Below are 23,162 nucleotides of genomic sequence, written 5' to 3'. Positions count from 1 at the left end.
CCTTTTAAGAAGGCATTATACACATGGAAATAAATCTTCATCTGTGTGGCGTTTACCCCACAACATGGGGGACTACGACCAAAGACTGTCAGACGCACCAGATAACATGTGGACATGTCTTCCAAGCCTCAGGACAAGTCTGGACTGACACCCCACAAGACATACAGCTTCAGAGGAGCTCAGCTAACTGCCTTATAAAAGCATCTTTATGTATTTCTCTGGTGCCACACTCAAGAGAGACAGTGGGAGAGGGGACAGAGTGAAACTAATTTCTAAGATCAGTAGGGGACTATTGGGTATGATACTTGAGACAGTCGGAGGCTGGACTTTCCAGCCTTGTGTTTCTCAATTCCTGTAGCCTCGCAGTTCTCACAGGGTTCAGCACATGTGGATCTGTTTCTTCTTTCAACCATGACCTGGATTCGGCCACTAGGGAGGAGAACCTGGGCCCTGCATTGAGTTCAGCTTGCTTTTCAAGCTGCTGGGAAAAGCTTTACATCAGCTGAGTCTTCCACAGCACAGGGAACTGCCGCACTTGGAGCAAGCAGCGATACCAAAGTGATAGCCACCAAGGAAAATCCGCTTTTAGAAAAGACAAAGCCCCATGGTGGAGGGCATGTGAGGGATGTGTGGAGTCAGAGTGCCCATGTCCCGTCTGGCGGGCCACCTCAGCGAGGACATCGCGTTGCAGCTGGACACCACCCTCCTCCTTGCCCACCCCTCAGCAGACTTCCTCTCTTTTCCCTTTCACTCCTCAGTGCCTGCAGACGCAGTGTAGCCCACAGGTCTGGATTTAACCTGACAGGACATTCCCAGTGACAAAATGATACCCGAACAACCTCAGCCTCTTTAGAACTTACTACATTTCAGATGTGATCCTTTACAGCTGTATTACATATCCAAACTCTGCATATCACACTCAAGACTCTGATAAGGAAACAGCTGCTTCTGCAACTCTTGCATTTGGCTGTAACCAGTACATTATGACAATTTGGCTCCCACTCAATTCTCTCCACCCTTGGCACACTTGGGACAGTATCCAACCCCTCTCCCATCTCCTAAAAGAAGGATGATTTTATTCTAGATCCACGAGAAGAGATGGGTCTCTGCTGGTGTTTATGGGACACAGCTCAGCTTTATGAAGATTAACATTAATAGTGTTTGAATACCTAACATTCAGTCAGCTTACTGAGGAGGTGCCATCATAGCTCTGGAGTGCATTGGACTGACAGCCTGCAGTATATGCCTTATACATCACCCCTGCTACGCGGTAGCACTGAGCCAACCTCAGCCAAAGTCAATAAAGTGCCATGAAGGCTCAGGATAAATTTGAACGGGAATAGCAGTAATTGTGCCTGTCACCCTCTGGAGATGTAGAGAAAGCAAAACCCTCTGATACTGTTTAAGGACCTTTAAAGTGGAAGGCAGATTGGCCATGGAAAATCCTTGAACTGAATGAGATTGTCCCAAGGAGCTGCTGGAAAGCCAGTGGGCAGGAGCTGCACGCTGCGGACCAACAGTTTTGTTCCAGTTCTGAAGTATGCTAAGGGCCTTTTCCATGATGACTTCCAAACCGGACAAGAACAGGTCTTTTCCTGCCATCTGAAATACATTCTACTAGTGTCGTACTGGTTTAGGGAAGAAAAGAAAAAAAAAACTGTTAAAAAATTATCCTGCGGTTAAGCTGTGCCCAGGAAACATTGTGGAAAACAAATTTTGTCATGTGAGTGCTGGAGCATAGATGGGTGTTTTAACCAACAAGATGATTTTTGTGCTCATCAAATGGACTATGGATTTCAAAATTAGTAGTTAATAATAAAATGTCAAAGGGTGAAGGAAGTGCAGGTTCCTCCACATAGCTAGGTCCCTGTTTGGGAGTTTCTGAGTAGTTTCCACATCCTTTTGCTATTCAGCCATGCTGCCAAAATGGCCAATAAATGGAGCAGTCATAGTCGTGCTTTGTGCTATTCATCCCCGGTCACTCTACATCGGGCAGACGCAACTCATTCATTTCATAAGGCCACCAAACAGAAGCCGGGCGGTGAAGGCATCCGGTCCCTGCCGAGTTGGCTCAGGTCTCCCTCGCGATGAGGGTCTCCATACACCACTACTGGCCCTTGGAACTGCTCAGCCACCGAAATTTGCGTTCCTTTCTTCCGATTAGTGAAACAGAACCACATTGTCAAGGAAATGCTCACAGTGATCTAATAGGTCATTCCTATCTTTAACTTCTATCATTTAAAATAGAAGGAAATTATTTTCCAATCATTTGAAAGTTCGCATTGTGAGCACAATAAAGCAAAGTTCACTAACCTTTCATTTGCTTTGTGAGTTTTTCCTCTTATGGGTATTTAAAGAAATCAGATGTGACAGTCCTGGACAATTAGTGTCTTTAATAAAGGTCAAAAATCTCCCCAAAATAGAGAAAAAGTAATGTTTCCAAAAGGCTGCTAAATCCTTTCCAGTAGATTTTGAAATAATAATAATTTTTCTTAAAAAAAAAAAAAGCCCTCTGTTTCTCTGCCAAGTGCCACCAAACAAATCCGTATTAAAGCCAGAAACTTCTCTTACGGGCCAGTGCTGCACACTAAAAAGATAAGTTTCCTGATCTGAAAATTAATCTGAGTCATGTCTGCATTTTAGCATTTGTGAGGAGCACTTTTGTAATACTGCTAATTCCCTGATTAGTCTGACAGGACTTTTTTTTTTCAGATAAAGAGATTCTGTAATGCAGCAGACATTACCACATTGTCTTTGTGCTGTTGTAACTGCAGCAGGGAGGAATTGCAGGCGGGGATTTTCAAGGGCACATTAGCCATTCAGTTCCAGCTGAAACTCAACGGAATTGGGCACCTACCCCATCCTGTAACCATCATCCTCCAGCTCTCCAAAATGTACAGCAGGGATTTCAGCCTCTTCTGGCACAGATTCCTGAACTAACCTCACCCCTTACATTAATAATATCAAGTTTTTCCTTCTCCAGCAGAGAGTGGGACTGGGATGAAATTCAGCTCTGGCTTGCTAAAGTCCTATTTTGAGAGCTGACAGGAGACTCTCCTCCTAGAAGAATCAAGAAAGTCTTTTCAGCCTCTGGCTATTGTGCACCTCACAGCAGGTGAAAGCAGTCTCTACAGCTCCTTGCTTGTTTTCCATGCAATCTTTCACAGCATCATTTCTCTGGAGGCTTAAGGAACAGCAAGGGGTGAGAGAAGGGAGAAGAACAAAAGGACGGCCTATCTACAGATGCTTTGGAAAGGTCATTTCAGTGTTGGCATCTTGAAACTTAATGGTCTTGTGTGTGAGCACCTCCATGAGGAATAAACAAAGCCTCCTTGAAGGACTTACTGGGGAATTCAGTGAACCAGTGGCATGACTTTGTTTTAATATTAACTTCCTACAGGATCACTCCTGGATAAAATAAAATAAAATAAAATAAAATAAAATAAAATAAAATAAAATAAAATAAAATAAAATAAAATAAAATAAAATAAAATAAAATAAAATAAAATAAAATCAGAAATACTCAGCCCTGGGTCAGAAGCAGCTCCGTCCTTAGGGCTACACTGTCACGCTGTGTCTTGGTAATCCAAACGTGGCTGACACTACTGGAGAAAAATGTAAATTTAGAACAAAAGACACAGGCAGACCTATCCCCACACATGGGAAGGGTAAATCAGCACTCGGTCCAGCTGCCAGCCCAGGCCTCCAAACACTGATTATTGCTACAACTGTCTAAAAGCCTACAGTCACCAAGGACATTGAGCAACGCGGTATCCCCTTTGCAACACAGGGGCTCTGACACAAGGGTTGTGTTTCAGGCTGCAACCGTTTTAAGTCTGCTCACCGCTGTCATTGTGAACCACTCACGTTAGGGCAGCACCTGGAGACTAGGCACAAAGGCAGGGACCCACTGTGCCATTGAAATGCCTTGGAAGTGACAGCTCTTCACCCAAAGAACAAGTTCCAGAATGACAAGTAAAGTGGGTAAGAGAGGGGGTTGATCATGGTCTCCTAATTAATTCCTCTGTAATGGAAAACTGATACTTATTCCCCACCCAAGCATTTTCCAAAGATCCTTTTTTAAAATTACTTCTAATCCCACTCTGGTAGCAAACCAGCCGACTGCACGTACGGCCCCTCAGTTAATGCCTAATGCAGCCACTGAAGCCAAAATTCATCTCTGAGTACCCTTTTACTGCTAATCTATTTATGGCAACCTGCTTAACGGCAAACTGGCTTAGACCAAAACCTGCATGGCAGAGGTCGGCTCCTGTTTGCCCTGATGAGGCCAAAGGTGCTGTATTTTACAGTGACTCAGCAATTATTTCATCATAGGTATTTATTAACTGCATTTTTGGGCGTGACTGGTGATGTCAGAGGTCCTCGCAGCGATTGCCATTATCAGCACTGCTGCTGGGCACCGCACAGCATTGCTGCTCTTTCGTTTCCTGCACCTCCACCTGACTCTCCCAGGAGGTTTCTGTATCATGCGATTTGCACTCTCTGGCCTAGATACTGCAGGAGAACAATTACATAGATTTTAGCATCTTTTTCTTTAAATGATGCTAACTTTCCTACTGTGAGTGCATCATAAAAATATAGGCAAGCTATCATTTAATAGGACACCGATGAATTCACCCTCTGCCTAAGTATTTTTGGAAATATTATTGGCTCAGCAGGGAATTAGAAATGCATAAGGGAAACATATTGAAACATTCACAATACCTGATAGACAAATGGGCCATGCAAACCCAGTCCAATTGGTTAATTATCTCTTTCCATTTCAGAAAAAGCTTATGCAATAATCCATTCTTTTCATAATCCTATAAATCAGGAATTTAGCCATGGATTTTAAATAAAGAGCAATCAGAGCTAAATACAATGAAGTCCTAGGAAATGTAGCAATATCTTGCTTCAAAAATGCCATATTAATAGAAAACAAAATAAAAAAGTTTATTTTCAATCAGACGATGTCAATGAAAAAATGCGAAGAAGAAAAAAAAAGACCAAGAAAATATTTCAAAGGAAGTAGGCCCCTGGGAAGATAAAAGTGCTGTATATTAGGAGAATGATAACAGGATTGGCACAAAATAGGAAATTATAAATATAGACCAGTGGTTCTCAGCCTCTTCTGTACCGTGACCCCATACTTCAAGAGAGAAAAATTTGGGACCTTATCCAGGTAGCCACCAAGAAAAGAAGGGTGGTCGCCTGGTCCCTGGGGACAGAGAACCACAGATCCCATACAGAGGACACTGAAGCAGAACCCCTTGGAAACCCAGAAGCAATTTCGAACAATAGCTGCATGGCTTTTTGGAGGACTTACCTAGGTAATTTCTTAATCAAAAGCAATAATCTATCATCCAAGCTACAACTATTGTTGCTAAAAAATGTTAATACCAGAAAATAGGTCCCTAAGTTATGTAGATATCTTGGGAAACGTTAATCTCAGATCTTAAGACCTATTTTCAAAAGAGGCCTGGAAATCGGGACTGCCTTGCTGAAAAGTTGATCAGCAGCTGAGAACAGACCAACTCTTTGTGTCGTGGCTCAGATTTCAAAGTCCATGAGAACCAGGCTGCTGACTACCTGTGCCACTCCACATAATGTCATCAGTCACCTAAAGCAATTAGGACCCTACACACCAGTTATCACCAAAGCAACCTAATCATCCAGGCTTTATCTCAGTAGCATCTCTTATTTCCTTGCCTTGGCCTCATCCTGGCCTCAATGGCAGAGGCAGCTGTTGACCTGCACCCTCTGGGGGACCCTCTTCCTCCATTTGGGAAAGTGGCTCCGTAAACAACTCAAGCTCTCTGTTCCTCTGCTGTTATTAACCTGCTGATAGAGGAGGAGGTTGACTTAGTCACTATCATAACTACAAATATGCTCACAGGAACTCATATCCCCTGACCAAATGTTGAACTCATTCGGAAACTTGCCTGCTCCATTTTGTTTAAAATGTGAATCGAGTGCTCACTGCCAACACGTATTCTTCTTTGTCCATCACGTCTCATGGTCCTCTGCCTGTGCGCAGCTACATGCCTATTGGCAGGGCTGTAGCTAGCGTTGATGGCTTCTTGGTTTTCCCTTTCTGCCTTTGGCTTTGGTCCAGGGAAAGGAGCAGAGGTTTAGCTGGGGAGTGTCACTGACACTAACATCCTTCTCTGACCACCTCAGCAGACGGGAAGAGGACCGTGAAACCACTCGGTAACTTAGCTCAAATTTCACTTCAGTTCCTCCCTCACTTATGCTTCCCTTGTTTCTTTCAGCAGACGTGGAGGGTTTTCAGTTAGAAAGCTGAAGATGCCATAGGCTGCTTAACTTCAAAGGATTTTGTGGCAGCATATTCGCCTAAAATATAAGCCAAGTTCTCCTCACTGGTCTTACCCAACTAACTAAAGGGTCCAGTGAATATAAAAAGCCCCTGGGAAGGCACTCTACATTCAGAAAAAGTAAACTTGCATTTTGATTTTCATGACCCAGAACTAATAACATATTTATCACTTAAATGTCGCAGCTGTCCTCCTATATGGGGGAAAGACCACAAATACAAAATGCACCTCCTTCGCCTGTGGAGCTCTGTGAGCCAGTGCCACCTTTCTCCGCTGCTCCTTGTTGATATCTCCTTTTGAGGGAAGAAGGCATTGGTTGTTTTAGCCGGACTGGGAACCAAATCCCAAACCCCTTGCAAGCAAGAGGTCTTCCACAAAGACTGATGGTGCAGCCCTTTACTTGTGTCTGGCCATACTGCAGGAAATGAGTGGGACTGTCTCCATATGAGGCTTCTCAGAAGTGTCCTCATCTTATCAACAGAGCATGGTACATAAATAAGAACTTCAGCAAGAAAACAGAAAAGCTCATCAAAATGCCAGCAGGGCCCCCCACCCCCCCCCACAAGACAAAAAGGACTTTCATGAACACAATTATTTTTTTTCTTGGATCTGACTAAGACAGCCAAGCACAGAGCAAATTTTCACCGTCTGGCCAGACTTGGGTGGACTCTGTCTCCTCCTAAAAAGGGAAATGTTTATCGAGGAACAGACCTTAATGGTGTGTTTAAGTAGTGTTTGAGTGAATGTGACTTGGGGACATCTGGGGAGCAATTCAATGACTGATCAGGGAGTGTTTGTGAGACCCTGGGACGCTCCTTTCCCCATAAGCTGTTTCAGAGAGATGGCTTAAAACCAGGTGTTTCTGTTAATTGGCTCATCATTGCTCTGAGGAACATTCCTGGCATTTCTGCTTCTTCCTGCAGACTGGGTGTGCGGGGTGGGAGCACCAGGGCACCCCGTCCAAATACCCATCTGGGATGGGGCTTTCCTCCACTGTTGCTTGTGAAATTCTTCTCAGGCTACCTGTGCTCTGCCAGGAGATGTTGAATCATAGAATGTCCTGAGTTGGAAGGAACCCATAAGGATCATCGAGTCCAACCCCTGTCCCTGCACAGGACACCCCAAATTCACACCATGACTCTGAGGGCGTTGTTCAAGTGCTTCTTGAATATCGCCAGCCTTGGTGCTGTGATGCCTCCCTGGGGAGCCCGTTCCAGGGCTCCACCACCCTCTGGGGGAAGAACCTTTTCCTAATACCCAACCTAACCCCCCCCAGCACATCTCCCTGCCATTCCCTCGGGTCCTAAAGATCTTGAAGATCTGGGCCCTGACCTCTAGACTTCAAGCACCCCAGGACGTGCCAGGTGAGGGTCTTCCCCTTGCCCTCTTTTCTTCCTCACTCCGCTGCTGCACAGTGTCTGAGCCATATCAGTATAAACAAGGCAATGAACTCCACTGGAGGTTTGGGGACTACTTGACCAATGGTGCTACCTTCTGCTACCAGAGAGGTGGCAACATCTTACACCACTTGGATGCAATTCACCAAAAGATGTCTGTCACCCTCTTGAAGACAGCGGGGATTGCCGAAGAGAAGGCACCTCTGTCATCAATTTTTAAGGTGCATTTGTCCCTGGGATCCACGATACGGCTGAACAGGTTTTCTAATGTATGTCTGGTTGGAATCAGAAGAGAAACCTAAGCAAATATGAATAAATTATGGTCAGCACACTTAGCTGGCCTGTGGACTGTTAATGATTTTCTGTTGTTCTGTTATATTCATTCATCCATGATGTGCTTTTGTGTTACAGTAGATCCTCCCTATTCTGTGCTACTGCAAAACAGCCTCTCCAGTGGATTTATATAATTCATATCAGTAAAATTTTCATGTGTGCTAATACACAAGACAGCCAGAGAGAAGAAAAAAGTTTGCTTGGGTGTGGGGGGGAGGAAAAATACCATCAGCATCAGACTTAGACATTTCACTTAATAGCTTTCCTGGAATATACCCATCTTGCCAATAGGAGATAGTAGCTTCAGTAAAGCCATCTCATTCACACAACATATGGGAGCACGGAGTGTGCGGAAGATGAATCCTTAGAGCTACCTTTTGAAATGTAATAGGATCGCCTGGCTCGCTCAGCCGTGCTGCCTGTTACAGATTTAATAGTAGAAGAATGAAATGCATCTGTGTATCTTTTTCCACTGCAGTAAATACTTTATCTGCAGCTACCAGTTTAACCACACCATACACTGTACTCTGCTCCCAACAGGGAGCCCACCAAGAGCTCCCAGCCACCCCTTCGCTGATCTGCCGTTGGGGCAAAAACCCCAGGATCAACACTGCTGTCCCAGCAGTAGATGGGGAGGGTGAAAGTCACAGTCTTCTAGTTCCTACCTTCCCCTCCTAGAGAAACATGGCCAGGACACAAAACAGGGTGACCCCACACACAGAAAAGCAGCAGCCATGGGGAGAAGCACGGCTCTGGGCCCCTGCCACCTCCTCCGCTCTGAAACTCCAGGCTTTGCTCTGCCTGCCTTGCAGTGACACTGACTGTGGGGTCCCCTATCTCTTCAGGTCCCCCAACACTTACCATCGCTTTCTTCACTTGTGAGGATGATTTGCCCTCTTCTGATCTCTCCTCTCTCTCTATCAATTCTGTCCCCCTTCACACATTTCCTTCTCTCCCTTCCACCATTATTTTTCCATTATTCTTCCCTCCTATCTCGCCCATATCATCCTCTTCCAAACTTCACCCCAAGGCATATGTTGTCCCTGGAGCTCTTATGCAGGAAAGAACAACTGGGCTCATAAAATATAGCTGAAGCTCTGCTTAGGCACATCTTTCCTCTTTCTCCTTCCTCTCCCTTTCTCCTCTGCACCCTGCAAGCTGTGGGGGCAGAGACGTGATTTTCCTGCCTATCTGCTGGTATGCGTTGCACACTATTGTTCTACTGAGCTGTGAAACTACCCAGTGCTGTAGTAAAATCAAGTGGCTTAGACAAGGGATACGGTGGATATATTTGCCTTGTTTCTTGGAAACCTGAAAGCCAAAAACCTGTTTAGTAGAAAATGGTTGGACAATTTTGCACTGGGAACTGGAGGAGGGAAGAACTTTCAGCCAAAAAAATATCAGTTTTCTAACAGAAAATGGAAATGTAACTAAAGCAGATACTAATAAAAATGTTCAACTAACAATCCAGTTTCCATCTTGATGGAAAAATTTCCAGCAGCCTTAGCACCACATTTTGTAAAACTGAAAATCAGTTCACAGTATTATGTTTATTCTCTGTGAGTTATTTATGTACAGAAAAGCAAATTTTTTGTGGCTTACTCTTGGTATGAAAAATTTTTCCAAGATTAGTCACCGTAGTCAGCCTTCATGATTAAAAATATTTATTGGAAATCAGTAAAAGATCAAAACATGAAATGTGAGGTCCTGATGGTTCATCAGGCTTCTAGTAATGAATTCTTCCAGAATGTACAATTCTCCTTGAGTAATAAAGCTTCATATAGTTGTTTTAAATTCATCAGCTCTTGTCTCACCCTCAACCCCCCAAAAATCTTGAGAAAATCTCATTTCACACTTTCCCATAAAACCAGGTGCAAAACAGCTGCTTTGGGCATGGAAGGATTCCTGAAGCACTTCATTGGTATCAGTAGCCAGTGAAAAACCATGAAATTGAAGGGATTTTGATAGGTACATTCACAATCCTCCAAGAAGGTGCCATGGAGGATAGTATGGCTGAGCTAGCATTTCTCACATTTGGAGGAAGGACATTCATGCGGTCTAGTTTACTAAACTCTGTGAAATTTTGCAGTAATGGCTTCATTCGACTCTGTGTTATTGTTGAAAACACCCTCGGTTTGCTCTGAGGGGATGTGTTACTGCACTCATATCCCAAAGCTTACTGAAACCATCCACTGGAGGAAGGAACTTTCCAGTCTTTCTTTAATGACCGTCACTAAGACAAATGGCTTTGGCTATTTCATGTAGCATTCATGGACTGTTGCTGTCATCCCCATATACCTTCCACTGAATCACTTGTTCACATATGTCAACTAAGACCTTAGGTATGAGGAGGACTTTACCTATAACTGTATCGAAAGCCAATTAAAGACAAAGTCATAATTCATCTTCTCCAGCAGTACTTTGATTGATCACAAGGTTTCCTCCCACTGATTACTTGTCTTACTATAAGCCTTGCTTTAAAATTGTTCTCTCCCAGCATATTCCATAGGAACTATAATTTAATTTTGTAGTAGTATCAAGAGCTAAGTGTTTCAGTCCTAGAAACATTTATCACCTATGCCCCATTCTTCCTCCATTAAACTGAGTTCTGCAGCTTCACAAGAAGATCATTTCAATGAGCATGTTTTCATCCACCTGGAGAACGGAGAGGGTGAGATCATGTAATGTAATAAAGCCTGTAAAATTAATCCTAAACCACTGAGGAAGCAAAAGAAGCAGCTGCAGGTTCCAGGTTGCTAGCTGTTGGGAGTTTTTTATATTAGAACTCCATTAAACTACTTAGTGTTCAGCAATGATTTAAAAATATGCCGTTCTTAACTACTGGTTAGGCATTTCATTCGCTATATATGGTATTTGAGGAAGACATAATGATATGTGCTTAGAAAAGTCAAAACAGTGGATCAAACGTTGATACTCGAAGAATGACAGTTCTTTTTCCAACCTTACTTTAAATGATTATTTTAAGGAAGAACGCTGAGCAAATTACAACAGCTTTAAGAAGACAGGTCACCTATTGGGACAAATTTTGACACCACTGTATTGTAAAGGATGTTTCCCAGAGCCGGGGGGGGAGATGGCCTTTCTGGCTATAAGACTGATACCAGTGATATTCCTACTGTGAGGAAAGTATTCAATTTTCATCATTTGCTTAAAAAAGTACCTTTTTGTTTTAACAAATGGAAACATAAATGAAAGATATTTCTGTGTGCTCTGCTTACATGAATATTTCCCAGTGTTTTTATATCTCGGTTCTCTAAGGAATAATGTTTTCAATTTCCTTCAGCCTTGTACTGAAATGTAAAATAAGACCTCTGGGCTTAAGTACTCCATAAATGATAGTTCTTCCTCACTTTCTATTTAATTAGCATGAAATCGATCATGTAATCATTCACGATAAATCCTGACCTCTCTGGAGGGAGAGAAAAGAATAAAGGAATTTTCTTCTTTTGTCAATAGCAAAAAAACAAATGCAGAAAATGTTCGAGGGTGAACTGGCATTTATCGTTCTATTGAAAAGTCAACCTCTGATCGGAGGGTCAGGCTGGCTGCTGAAAGTATCTTACCAGCAGTGGTTGGAGAAGGCATTTAAAATACTGCTCCACATGATTTGTGCCATTACAAATCTTACTCCAAGTAAACAGGCGTTTTCAACTGCTAAACAAGAGGCACTTACCTTCCACTGCCTACATTACCAGCATATTGCCAGTTGACTTTCGGTTAAGAAAAGGCCACAGATGATGAACTGCTATTATAAACTATGTCCATAGGCAAGAAGAAACCTTGGCCCGGTGCCCTCAAAACTGCCATTATTTATTGACACTTCTGACAGTTTTCCATTGAGAAACCTACCTCTGGAAAAGCAAGCAGCAATGTTAACACAGCCCGTAATTGGTTAGAGACACACAGCTGAGCTTTCGAGCTCACAGGCTCTGGAGACCAGAGCATAGGGACTAAAACCAGGACATTTTCCATGAGCAATTCTCACAACCAAAGCCATGTCCCCTCCTTTTCCACAGAGAGGGCAAAATCAGTGACAGGGGAGGTTTTCTTCACTGCTTGGGTTAGCCCTGAGCAGATGAGGTTGGAAAGAAGCCTTGAGATCCTGGTGTGTGTGGAAGGGATTATTTTATATACTACTATTACACTGCTTATATATTGTTTGCTTCAGCACTGGACAGCCAGACGTCTCCGAACACAGAACAGGTTTAGCACTGACCGCAAAACGGAGACTGTTCCTCAAAGTCTCTGCTTTTGCAAGAGCTGCATACTGGTTCTGGTCCAGGGATTTGTTGGATGGTATGAACCTGACCTGCTGTTCTCCTGAACTCCAAATAGCTGTTCGTGCCCATGAAGTGCAAAGCAGGTACAAAGGCAGCCAGCCCGGTGTGCTAGCAGTCTGCATTTATTTTTCCCTGGAGAGGCTACTACAGACTATAGATGCAGCAATAAACATCTGAAATGCCAGGAGAGACGGTCTACTAAAATGCGTGAGGGTAAGGACATAAATGAGTGGAACAAGCAGGTACTGGAGAAGCAAATTAGACACTTGGCTTCCTGTAGCTAATTTAAATGGGAAATGGGAGTTGTTCCAGGTATTCAGTAAACAGGCTTGCAAATTAGCTTCCCACAGTTTCCTTATGCTGCTGTACATGCATAAAGAACATGTACTGCGGTTCATTGCTTTAACTCACTTTGCTTCCAAATTCAGTGAATTTCTCCATTATTTTCAGTTACTTGCAGAAATGTTTTCGTACCTGGTTATGAGCAAATAGGGTAGGAGATAACCGAAAGTGAGCGCTGCGCTGTTAGTAATCACAGCCAGATTCTTTATTTGTGAAATGTTTCTTGAGCCTGGTGTTACCAGGGGATACAAAACTGCTTTTCAGTAGCTGATATCACCCTGTAAGAGAGAGAGAGCCTCAGAACAGCTTCCTATCTTCATGCCCTTCTTTAATTCCATATGGAGGCTAGTTCAGGCTTCAGAGGAAAAGCGCAGAGGGAAGGGAACTACTTGCCAGAACTGAATCAGCTCCTGTTCATGGGGAAAAGGGGTCTGGAAGCATACCCGTTATTTAATAAGAGAAAAAGTAGTGTAAACCAACCAATTACTCCAGACCTCAATTTTAGCCCTTCAGTCCTTACCCCAAGATTAATCCGTATGGCAAGAGATCTAACTGCCTGTGCTTGCCCTCAAAATATCTGATCTCTGGCTAAAGACAACAACGAAGATGGTGTTACTGAGCTCATGATAGTCTTTGGCAAGTAGATACATGTCCCGTAAGCTTCAACAGTCACATCCTACATGCTCCCTACCCTTACACAGGAAGTAACACAAGAGTGGAGGAACCCTGTTCCCTTGCTTTCAAATTGGTCAGAGACTGATATATTTTATTTATTTTTATATTTCTATTTATAATGTCAATCTTACAGTTCTTGGCTGTTGGAGTACCAGCAAATAGGCCCACAAAGCTCAGAGCAAGACACAAGAACACCAGTACTGCACATAAACCATTTTTGCTGGGAATATTCAATCTGCTACATTGTCCATTTAATTTGAATGTTAAAGGCAAAAAAGAAATCAGCATTTCCAGTTCTGCTCATTCCTTATATGGTGAAATGTTAGATAACTTGTGTTATTTATAACCTGCACATTTGGTATTTTTTTATAATGGGGGGAGGAGGAGGACATACTGGGTAAGAAGACTCCGGATTTTTTCCAGTCTAACTGAAGAATTGAGAATTAAACTGTGTCACAAGAGCAACTTTATACCTATGTCTGTACAAGGGCAAATATTGAGTTGGGAAATTAAAATTGATGTGGTTTATGACTTTAAAACAGGGACTTAAAGGCACAGCACATACAGCATGGTAAGAGGTAATGAACCCTCATCCTAAAGGTTTGAGCTATAAGGTGATCTTCAAATGCTTGTATTTCAAGACCTCCAGACTCCCCAACTGAGTAACACTTCTAACAATAACATACTGCAGATAGGTTTTCGGACTTACAGAGATGGAAGATGTCTCATATAAACTCCTGACCTTCTCCCTGCCATGACTGTGTCGCATTTTCGACCACGATGAGCTGCCTGACAGGGCTGTGCCACTGCTCATTCCCAGGTAAAGCGCTCTCCATCCCTCTTGTCGCTGCTGTTCGTGCTGTGTTGTGTCATCTGGTCATTGTATTTTTCATCAGTGTCATTGTTCCGATGCTAAATCCTGCCAAGCCACATTAAAATGACTGTTTTCCCCTCCATGGTGCTTATGTCACGCGTAGTGCCGAGCAGAGCCATACCCCGGCCCCAGGTTTCATGGACATCACTCACCAGCCCCTCTTCCGCACCCCAAGAGGCTTTTATTTCAGATGTGAAGTGAAGGTCACACCGTACCCTGCCGCTTACCTCGGTCTCCTGATCAGCGTGTAATGGCATTTCTCTGCCATATTCATGAACTGGACCTTTTTTTAAAAATTGGGAAACAGGCAATTTTATTTCATAGAAATCACTTTAGGACAGATGACCTTTACCTTAATGCGTGTGGCACAAAGCTCTTTCAGGCGTGCTGCAGGGGTATGTCACAGAAAACTCAGAGGGCACATAAAGCAGCCCCACGTTATCTTCCCAAAATGTCAGTTATTTTCTGCTTAACGGCATCTAACTTGTGGGGAAAACCTCTTTGCATGCAACAGCCTTCGTCCTAACTCTTCATTCAGGAATAACAATGATATACGGAAGATCACAGGTTATTTCTAAACTAATACTAAGCCTAAAGCAAAGGTAAGTAGGGCATGACACATGTGAATTTAAAGGCAGCCTTTAGCTGTGGTTAAAGATTGCTTGCAGATGTTGGCTACTGATATTTTTTTTTCTTCCTTGCTCTGCCTCTTAGAATATTGTTTTCAATGTCCTCATTGTCTCATTAGCTTCCCTTCCCCCTGAATCCAGCGACATGCAAAAGGAATGAGGGTAGATGTTACTTTTTCCTGCTCTGTGGCAGAGAGGAGTGTAGGGTTTCAGAGACTGTAAACTATTTCTTCTGCACTGAGAGATTGACTGCATGGGTAGAGCCCATTAAATATAGCTATGCTGACAGTATCGCTTCGGAGAGTTCTGTGGGAAAAAATCTGTCTGCACTATGTTGGTACCTCCAGCCAGGCAGCGAGCTGTCTTGATAACTCATTCAGATAATGAATAAAATGTGGAATGAATTCCATGTAGGATCAGCACTCTGTTGATGTGAGAACCGGTTGCAAAACGTACGACAGGATCCTCCTGTGGCTGTTGTTTTAAGCTTGGCAAATACCGTGGATTGTATATGCTAGAGTCAGGATATTATTAAAATAAACCCCCAAAACTCCAGAGAGTTAAGATATGATGCGGCTTCCTTTGAGCTCAGGTCCCCTTATTGCTGAGATATGTTGTATGTGAATGCAATTTACATGAAATTCTTCAAGACTGGAACAGCCTGTTATTTCTGCCATGCCCAGGAAAATCAGGAAAGGTATGTAGCAGTAATAAATCAATTATTTCTTACAAATTAGACCGAGATAGCATTGCCTAACAGCAGTCTTCCAGATGGTTGGGATGAAAGGTGGACAGGGCTGGAGGGAAAGGGAGGATTTCTAGATAACCAGAATAAATGGGATACAGTTTAGCGGTAGAACTGAAAAGATCCAGAGGAATGACACCTGTGTGCGAGGAAACAGATATTTGAGAGCTTAGGTTATATCAGTGGGTTGGCAGAGCAGGCTTAAACAAAGACATTTCCTAGACATCGTCAAGGAGGCAAATTCTTTACGGTGTTGAATTAGGAGTAACCATGGGGATAGGAAATGACAGATTTAAATAAAACCAGGGTCATTTCTAAAAATTAGGGGCAAACTATACTTTTCCCTAAGAGAAAAAAAAAGCCAAGGGAGGAGTGGAGGGGCAGGCGCTAAAGCAGGCGGTAGGAAGCGGAGGAAATGCGAGGGCAGCCCCACAGCTAGCTGCTCCACCGTGCAGGAATCAGCTGCCGGCCACCTCCAACGCTGCGTGTCCCTGTGGCCAGGGCAAGACTGAGTGCTGTCACCCGCTCTTCTTGGGCTAATTCCCACTCTGCCGTTGTGCGTGTGGTGGAAAGCACTCCCTTGACAGACAGGGAAGCCTGTGATGTGGCGTGTTTGTACTAACCCAGTAGCCCTCCCTCAGATGACAAAGGATGCCTTCCAGCTATGGCTAGGAGAGATCGGTCCAACATGTCCTCAGACTGGGATGTTGAAAACAATAGTAATTCCAAAAAAAAAAAAAAAGGTTTTGATACTGCAAGTCTATTTCAAATGTAAATCCCAGAAGCGGTAGACTTTTCAAGCAAAGCCCATAAACAAAGAAACCTGACGCTGATTAGTTAAAAATCAACATTAACACATTAATTAATTAATAATATTTGGATATAATCTGAAGTATATTAATATTAATATATTAATATTCTTTTTAAAGTTTATCTGTTCCTAATCACAGGAGTAAACCATTAATGTTACTGAAGAACATCTATACATCAGTTCCCAAAAAGCAGCATAGATCACTGAGCAAGCTTGACTGTCAGCAAAACAGGCAATTGCATGAGTCCCTCAAGGAGGCAGAGGTTCAAAACCCAAAAAAGTCCCTGACTACCCACCATGGATGGCCAAGGGGGAGTCCAAGTAGCTGAACCCAGGCTATGAAGTAGTTTTGTATGGTTCCCGTGAAAAGCCAAGTGGCTAAAAAGTATTTTTGCAGGTATTTGTCAGCAAGAACTCGAAGAGTCTGGTGAAGCACCGCACAGATGCCAGGCCCACCTCTGAACGCTGGCTGGGACTAAGAGCGGCTCTGGAGCGTAGGGAAGCTGACTGTGGTAAACCAAATAATCCCTGCTAACTCTCTACATAACAGGCCAACGCCTCTCTCCCTGCTAAGTCCAAAAGGGAATTAGTCACACAGATCATTTGGGATGAACCTGAAGGAACAGCTTTTCACTCCACGGGAAGCAAGAAACACTCAACACCATTTTGTTCCTACACCTAAAATACTGGTGAACAAATACATGTTTTACCAGAGGCATTTTTTCCAGTGTCTCTCAAATCTCTGCCACTTTCCCAGCATTCCTAAGACAATTCTTCAACATAATTCTTCCCTCCGTCACTAGCTTTGCTCGGGTCTAATTGCACTTGGGCAGCTGCTGAGAGCGCGCAGGGCAAAAGCTATGCAGCTCAGGGCGGACACACTCCAAGGAACAGGGCAAAGAGAGACAAAAGTTTTATGTCACTTCTACCCTATGGATATTCTGGCCTGAACTTGGTCCTGGTACAACATGGAATAGCCCCAGGTTCTGCTATAATTTAATTAGTCTCCTCACAATTGCCTCCAGGATGACGTGAAGACCAAAATCAACTGAGGGCTCTCACCTGGTACTCAGGTCTGACTCTGCACTTTGCATATGCTCTGCATCGGTCCCACTGTCCTCATCAAAATGGCTATTTTTCTCCTTTCAAAGATGGAAAACACCCACATCTGCCATATTTAGATGCTGGCCAGCTGAAAAAAGAATCACCCATGAAAACAGCCTGAATGAACCTGCTGAATGGCAAACCACTGCCAGCTGGACAGAACGATTTTTCTTGCAGAGGTGTTTTTGCTATTTTCTCCTCTGAAAGCAATAGAAAAGGACGGGGGAAAGAGCTGGTTTCTTTTCTCATGCACGCACCCATCATCAACAGCTTTGTTAAGTCCAAAGAACAGAGTCTCTCTTCCCAGCAATTCCAGTCGAGAAATTTCAGGGACAGAAGTATTTTACACAGACATAGTGAAACAGAAACATTAATCTCTGAGAACGAGGCAAGAGGACGAGGGATTGTTCTGAGGTCCCCCTTGCAAGTGAAGAGGGTGGGTGGTGCAAGATAAAATCAGGGGGTTGACTTCTCGGGACAGATGGATTTGAAAAAGAAAAAAAATCTACAGGCCAAACTAAAAATGGTTATCATGGTGAAGTTATGGGCTGTTTCAGGCTGCCAAAACAAATAGCTTGCATCCTGAAGCAGCAAAGGTTACATGCATGGAAAATGGAGCTATCCCTGAGGACTAACTAATATACTGCAATTATTATTATAATTTTTTCAGAGATCTTTGAGAAAACCAGGCCACACTGAGCTACCTAGTCTGACTGCATCTACAGAAGTCTTAAGAGGAGATGTTCCACACTAGAAATGTTTTCTTATTCCTAGCTTGGCTAAAATCAGCTAATGCTGTTTGAGAAGAGAAGGGTATTACTTTGGCAATTACAAGAACTTTCTGAGGTTACTGATATACTAAAAATGCGTTGAATTTAAATAAGTTTGAAGTTATTTCCTAATACAGCTTGTACCACTTCTGCAGGCGATACACCCAAGTAAAATGCAATCACTTCTGGAATTTCAGCTAAGTATGGGTACTACAGGGGGAAAAAAAAATCCACACTTCTGACAAAGTTGTATCAATCTCCACTTATCTGTTGTTTTGGTAAGTCTGCCAAGATATTCTGAAAGGCACAGTCTCCAGCCTTGCACTTGCACTTAATGCAGCCTTTCGGCAGAGTTTACTGCAGATTAGTTATATTATTATGTAATTATTATAGATTTGTATTAGTTATTATTAAGAATATTGCTTATTTTGGAGCAACCTGAACAGTTGTGTAAATTTCCCCATGTCCCATTTTTCTTCTAGGAGAAGTGTAGCCTAACAGATAGAGGACAGGACGGGACAGTAGGGTCTCCTGGATTTCTTCCCCAGCTGTGCAAACTATTTAGGGATGGCTTCTCTTCCACAGAAATCAATGAAACTCTGTACTGAGCTTTCCTGGGAACATGATAAAATCCTTAATCTCTCTCTGCCTTCCTACCCTATCCTGCAAGATATCAAGCACACTAGCTGAGCCCGTCCGGCAAAGCCCTTAAGCATATGCATGTTAAGTGTGGAATTGCTGCAGCCAAAGCCTGTGCTTGCGGTAAGTGTGTTTCTAAGTGCGCTGCCGTTTCCAGAGCCAGGAATGAGTGGGGGGCGATTACATTCATCTACCTCTGAAGGATGTTTCAAACATTAAGTAACAGGATTCTTGGAGACTGGGCACAGGATGCAACAGAGTGAGTTTATCATTTCTATCCCTATTCTTAATACCTATTAATGGAAATAGACGATACAGTATCTATATCTGCACATACACAACATCTCTCCCATCCTGTCAAGGCAGAGCATTATCTGGTAAAGAAGCAGTGGTTTCAAGTTTGAGGAGGGGTTTAAGAAAAAGGTTTAAGAAAAAGGAAAAGCTGTTTATTACACATTAAACAGACACTGTTTGGAGGTTTACACTATCGTTCTCCCAGGAGAAGCCAGAACCTACCTACAGGGTGTGTTGAGTTAGTTCCTCATTCTTTCTTTCTTTCTTCTTTTTTTCAAACCTTCTTTTGAAATCACTGAGTGTGGAGCATGCCTTGCCCCGGGGGGACGTATTGCTGAGCTGTTACTCACACTATAAAAGGGTGCCACTTCTCGCTCCTCCCTTTCTTTGAGGCCCCATTTTTAGGTGAGGAAAGGGCTGACTGGCCAAACCACCAGACCCCGGGGCTCAGCAATCCTGGGGCACACAGGGGGATGCTTTGGGGGGCTCAGCCTTGGCACCTGCCTCTGAGGAGCTTATTCTGTCTGGGAGTGCTCCAGCCTGAGATCACGGTGGGCTTCAGAAGCATAGTCTGCAGGTTCAGCATATCTCCTGAAGTTGTTCTAGACTGGAAGCTGGGATTGGCTTAAGAATGAGCTTTCTTTGGGATGAATACTCTCATATGAAAGACTGCAGTTTCTCTGTCCTGAAATTTTCCCCCTCCTTTAGACAGGCTGGGGATTGGAAAGGGGAAAAGAAGGGGATGTGCTCTGAAATTTAAAGCTAAAATCCCTCACTCTCTGTTTCAGCGGACTTTACCCCTCTTCTGTTTGCTTTTCCCTCGGTGTGCGCCAGAGGTTGGCCCACAGCTGAGACCGACACAGGGTCACATTGATGCCCTAGTGTCAGCAGTCTCAGGCACTTTCCCCTTCCCCTTCAGCGCAACACGCAGGCGAGGCACATCACAGGCCTCAGGGCTGCAAGGAAAAAAAGAAATTCTTTGCAGTTTAGAGACTTCATTGAGTTCAGACATTCCCATGAACCTGCAGCCTTCCAGCTCCCTAACACACTGCAACACAAGCTATGTGAATGAGGAGAAAATCATCAATGTAGTTAGCAACCTACCATGAAATTCACTGATTAAATCACTGGATAAATATTTGAGTGGATCTAGCTGACAGGCATGTCACGCATGCAGCCTTAAAATAGGAAGGTAATGGGAAATGAGGGAGAAATGAGCCAAGGAACAGGAACAGGAATGTGATTTCTGGTAATACAGCTTGTGTTCATCAGTGCCTTTTGAGCAATATAGAGGACGTGTGTGGTGAAACTGAGAGCGAGGCACCATTGTTAAAATAAACTGAGAGAAATTGCAGCTCTGAAGAAACAGAGCATTAAGCAGCAGTTCTCCAGGAATAAAGTTGGTGAATGAATTTATGGGGATTTATGTCGGCTGAACCTGGCAGGTAGTTTTTAACATGCTCGCAAGAAGCAGACATGGCTATTTCCAGTAAAATCCTGGGAAGCTCTGGTGGGTGTGGGCTCGCTGGAGAGGCACGATGCTCACACCAGCTTCTGACGGCGCTGGGCTTGTGGCTCCACATTGACTCCACCGCCTGCCATCTCCACGAGGGGTTGTTCCTTCTGCAGTCCGAGGATCCTGTGTTTAATTTAAAAGATGAAAGGAAGAGGTCATCCTTCAGTACAAATGCATCAGGCTACCACACGGCAGCCAGCAAGACTGCTCATGAGCTGTTGAAACAGGCACACGCACCACTCCAGGCGGCGTCAGTGAGGGCAGGATTAGGCATCACCACATCCATCGGGTCAAGTCCGTGAAGGCCTCTAAGGACAGGCCGATCATATTTGTGTCATTCAGAGTAAACAGTCTGGAAAGTAATTGCTTTAAAACACATCTAATTCATTTTTGACCGATTTTGCAAATGTTTCCGCTTTCCTCAATGCGGCATTGACTGGCCCTGCAAACCATTTGGCATTGGCCTGTGCGGCGTGTGCAGTCGCTTTGCTTCTTGATGTTACCTCATCAAAGAGCAGTTGAAAATGATATTTCCAGCCAGACGTTGTTCAAGTGTGGCCGGTGAACTCGCTCTGCCCTGTGCCCTCCAACTCGTGATTAGATAGGTTTCCTGTATGCCAATTCAGCTACAGATCAGTGATAAATTTAAGATTGTGACATGCTGACCAAAAATAATAATAAAATCATGACAGGCTATTTTTGGTTTCAAAAGAAATTCCTCTCACTAGGTCTTTTGAAGCCCTCACCTCCATGTACAGCTGCAGCGGATAAGGAAAACAGGATGCAGGGTTGTAGTGTTGGAGGAATCGAGCATAAATCAAAGGAGACAAGCTGGTCCCTGTGTGTTGCCTGGGTTAGACCTCAACATTTGAGCAAGGTGAGCAGTTGTCGCTTGCTGGGGACTCTCCCAGTAACAGCATTGCCCAGCTGCCGGAGCGTTTATAGTGGGCCGTAGCCGCATCTCACTTTTTCCTCCCACTGTGTCACCTCCTTCCCTTGTGCTGACAAGTGATTTAGACAGCCTGCCCTGCTGGCCCTGCATTTGAAATGTAAATCAAACACATGGGACATAAAGCTGGGTTTCAAAGTTGACTATTAACTAGGGCGGAAGGGGTGGCGTAGCAAAAACAAACAGTTCCAAGTTCAAGTCTGAAACCATAAGAGCAGGCTGAAAAACCTTCCTCCTCTTCCATCACCAGCCAACATGAGTGTGAGCACTTTTCCTAGGGCAGAACATATTTAGTGGTTCCCTGATTTCCTAACCCAGGTGCTCAGACTCCAAACCAAGCCCGGCAACCGACTTCAAAGGGAGAGGATGCTGGGGTGCTAAGGCTGGCCTTATCCATTAGTATGCAGTGGCTTTAGTCAAGGGTTTCTTGCAGTTCTTGATGTCCTGAAAGCTTTTGACATAGAGCTCTGTGGTGTTCTTGGGCCAATATGTAACACTCCAGAATGCTAAATTAACTGGTCTCTGATACGGAAAATCTGGTGTTTAAAAGTAGTGTTTACTCTGTTTCCCCCAGGAGAGTTAATGACCGACCATACCTCGTAAGACATGGGAGTCTTAAACCTGGAGGCCCCCTCTGCTGTCCTAATGCTTTCAAAACCAGTGGAAGTTTTCCCCAAAAAATATTGGAGGTCCAAAGCAAATCGGTATGAACATGTTTTTTATCAAGTAGGAATGTACCTCTACCACTACAGAATGTAGTTTAATATTTCTTTACCTGTCACCTCAAATAATTTTGTGGAAAAAACCAACAGCAAATCCTATTTCCTTTGAAATAATTTCTGGCATGACTTAGATAATTTATCTTCGATAATTCTATAGTGACACTCTTACTATTAAGGTCTAACTTGGAAATCAGAGACATGAGCACAGTTCTGCTAAGCCCACCCATTCAGGGCTGAAGCAGTTTCCTGGGCTTGGCCAGGTGAGCAGCAAATTCTGTCTGGATACGAAGCAAGGTTTTGTTGCTGTCAAGGACAATCTAACAGGAAAGAAAATCCTCATCTTTTTCTGAACTCCTTAAAGAAGTATTTTTAATGCAAATTTTCTGTAAGTGAGAGATGGTGAGAAGAGCAGCTGGGAGAAGTGCTGTCCTCCAGCGAGTAGCAGTTGTCCCAGCGGTGCTGGGCACCAAGCTGGCTGAGCAGGGGACGGCTCAAGCCTTCAAACACCTTACTCTGATAAATGGGTCACGGCCCCTGGTAGACAGAGCAGTGTCCTGGGACTCCAGGCAGCACCTTTGACTGTCAGCCAGGGCAACCTTGGACACATCATTGCATCTTTCTGCACCTCAGCTTCCCGATTTGTGGAGTGACAACACTTAACACTTTTGAAAATCGCTTTTGGGGAAGGAAGCAGCACTGTGGCACTGCTGAGCGATGTTTCCCCAT

At 43.8% G+C, this 23,162-nt stretch overlaps 1 long non-coding RNA gene across 2 annotated transcripts; it reads right to left on the bottom strand.

The window, feature by feature from the left end:
- Window positions 1-9,719: 9,719 nt before the first annotated feature.
- Window positions 9,720-21,791, bottom strand: LOC142062511 (uncharacterized). 2 transcript variants are annotated; one of them, XR_012662463.1, is made up of 5 exons: window positions 21,003-21,791; window positions 19,472-20,888; window positions 16,255-16,330; window positions 14,093-14,302; window positions 9,720-10,720 (listed from the first exon to the last, which is right to left on the bottom strand). It is a non-coding gene; the product is annotated as an uncharacterized LOC142062511 (long non-coding RNA). The 2 variants fall into 2 exon arrangements; XR_012662462.1 differs by lacking the exon at window positions 9,720-10,720 and adding an exon at window positions 11,670-12,986 and having other exon boundaries at window positions 14,093-16,330.
- Between the last annotated feature and the right edge of the window lie 1,371 nt (window positions 21,792-23,162).

Source organism: Phalacrocorax aristotelis, chromosome 10 (genome assembly GCF_949628215.1).
Source record: "Phalacrocorax aristotelis chromosome 10, bGulAri2.1, whole genome shotgun sequence".
NCBI classification, from domain to species: domain Eukaryota; kingdom Metazoa; phylum Chordata; class Aves; order Suliformes; family Phalacrocoracidae; genus Phalacrocorax; species Phalacrocorax aristotelis.
Note: the sequence above shows the minus strand (reverse complement) of the source record. Positions and strands in the feature narration are given on the sequence as shown.